The following is a 3,202-nucleotide window of genomic DNA, read 5'->3' as shown; positions in this document are numbered from 1 at the left end:
TTATATTCAAAACTTGTTTTCAGATAGTTGGAATCAAGCATCGCAGATATAGGCATTTGATGTTCATTCCGATTGTCTTTTTTATTATTGTACAATAACATTTATATTTTAGCAACGATTTTCACTATAATATAGGAGCATAGGTTAATATTTTATATTAGGAATACCCTAGGTATTTCATATTACGATTTCCTTGCCTTATGATTTTACGATCATAAAATCTAACTTCTGTAATTAAACAATTCAACATATCCCATATTTTTATATTAGTACGACTTCTATTTTACTACATGAAGAATTTATTGCTAAATTTATTTATTAAATAATAAATAAGGTTTAAATACTCATCTCAATGAAACTTAAAGGCATCCAAATTCGAAAATCTTGTTTTGCAATGACTACAAGCATGATCTAATGAATTTTCTACTAAATAGTTTTCAATCCAAGAGCAATAAATTCATGGTGGAATCAATAAATTCATGGTGGGATCAATAGATTTATTAGTTTAGCAGAAACGCTGCTATCTCGTATTAGATGCTCATAATAGGACGTTTTTCTCTATTATTATCCATACGAAATTAAATTATAAATGTCAAAATCTAAAATAAAATGTCTGATAAAATAATTTTGAATAATTTTATCGAATTTGTAAAATTGGTATTATAATCGCAAAATTAATTATATTTAAAATAAGAGACAGAATATTAACTTGCAAAAAATTTGTGAAAATACTTGACGGATACAAGGATAAACGTATGTAGGTATGAATAGGAAAATTTAATCATATAAATAGATTGTACTTCAATTTGATATCACGCATATTTGTGTATTTCTATTTTATTTTCGATTCTCTTCTCTTCACACTGAAGTAAATACATTGGACGTAAATCACAGCACATCTCCGTTTGAATAAACATTCATACATCGTCTGTAAATAGCGTGTACACGTAAAAATACAAATAAATGTTCGTAGGTGCGCTTGTTAATCGAGAATTACTGTCGACGTGACACTATCATGTAATCCTTTCCGAGATTCGTATAGTTAATAATAAAATTTGTGCCTGCGATCACATATAATATTTTACAGATACACTTATTGTTTTCATTTTGTGCACAGATCTTAAATTAAATTCGTCAAATTTCGCGTGATTTGAAACGTGGAAATGATATAACATCGATACAAAAAAAATAAATCTCGAAGGATTATATTTGAGATCCGATTTGAGCTAGGTTTGAATCAGTCTTTCATTTGAAAAACGCTTTTCAAGATTTAATAAATCTGATTGGTTCAATCTTTAGTTCAAACTTAGCTCGTCTGAAATGAGGAACAATCGTGGATTGATCTAGGATTGTATGAATACGGATCGAAATGATCTACGACATGAGAAATGCATGAGATTTGTCGCAGGAGGCGATTTGTTGAAATGAGATTCGGTGTTCGATCGTTTCTTTATGTAATTTGACAAGATAAAGTCGATATCGGAGCGATCATGAATATTTCACAAACAAGTCCTCTCTCCTTACCCCTTAACATTTACATTCAGGATCCAGGAGCGAGCTTTGTACGTGTATGCAAATGTACAGTAATCTTATATATAGCTAGAGCTTTGATTATCTATGTGATTAATCGAGAATTAGGCGATAAGTTTGAGAAAGATGCGCTAAGGCAATATCGCTCGCAAAATTATGCTTACATCTGTTTGCATAAAATGTATATGTGCATGTACAATACGTACATATGAATATATTTATAATATGTACAAAAATCTATTATATATACATATAATAATCTCCTAGGAATAGTATAAAATATTTGAGAAAGATAACTGCGCGGTGACGATTAGAAATAGGAAAGTGATACTTTCATTCATGTTATTCTAGATGTTATTATGCCTCTTTTATTCGCGCTACACTCTAGAAACCTTTAACTCTTTGTACGAAACGTCTATTCTTAGATGAGAAATAGGAAATTTATTAAGGAGAAGGTGGAAAGGTTCTATGTGTAATTGTGCTTTTTGTAATGGTTCGTTTCCTGTTCGTAAAAAGCTCTAATATTAGTAACATATATACCTTATTTGTAAATTTTCTAATTCCAGATCGTATATTATCTACGTTTAAGAGAAATAGAATAGTAATATATTTTTTCTATTAATGGTACTTAAAAAATGTATACTTCTTAAATAATATCATTACGTAAAGATTTTTTGAAATAACAAATTTATAAGAACTGCTATTTTTAGGACAATTTAATCTTAATAAATATATTTTAATTTGTTCCGATGAAAGATTAAAGAGTTACAAATTTAGTTAAAATCTTGGTGAAACAGATTATCATAGAGATTTTGATGCATTAATTCAAAATACAAATCATAGATTATGAATATATTGACCTTAATTTTTTTCTTTTTAAATTATTAAGGTATGAGAAAAAAGGCTAGATTATGGATTCAACGAACTACTTTAGCGGACGGATAGATTTTATGAAAGCGAGAAGAAGTTCCCATAAGTGTGAGAGATCTACATATCAATTCTTTTATTATACTTTCGTGAAAATCACCTAGAAAAGCATAATAGTAACAATAGCATTATTTATGCTGCCTTTATTAAGAGCTAATAATAATAATAATTAGCTACATAGTAATGTACGTACTTTTTATTTTTCTCTGGTCATATGTATCAATGAGTCTCTATAATATAGAGTTTGATTATTCAAGAGTTAGAAATTTTTGAAGATAAAGTTTTGAAAGAATGTTTAAATATTTTTGTAAAATGCATTAATATTATGAGGTAACGAGAATGAACGAATGAATTATATAATTTTCTATAATATATATCTCCAAATTATTAACATGTTCCATTTGGATGGAATTTTCTCTATATCAATGTAGAATTTAAATGACTAATGAGAGGAAGGATAATGATATTGGTGATAAGGATGAGATTATTGATATTATGCTTATGATAGTGTGGTAGTTGTGGCATGTAAAATTTCGTTGATTTTGTGAAAACCTATGTATATACAATAACATCTATATCGATGTATATCATAATATCACTTCGCGAACAATCAAGCGTTATTTTAAAAGATTATGCAAAATGACTTAGTAATTCATTAATTACTTTACACGTCCCGATAATTGAAAACTATTCTTTATAATGATTATATTCACAATTATTAAAAATGATTGTTTTCGATTATTGG

The sequence above is a fragment of the Atta colombica genome, unplaced genomic scaffold (genome assembly GCF_001594045.1).
Source record: "Atta colombica isolate Treedump-2 unplaced genomic scaffold, Acol1.0 scaffold33, whole genome shotgun sequence".
Classification (NCBI taxonomy): Eukaryota; Metazoa; Arthropoda; class Insecta; order Hymenoptera; family Formicidae; genus Atta; species Atta colombica.
Note: the sequence above shows the minus strand (reverse complement) of the source record.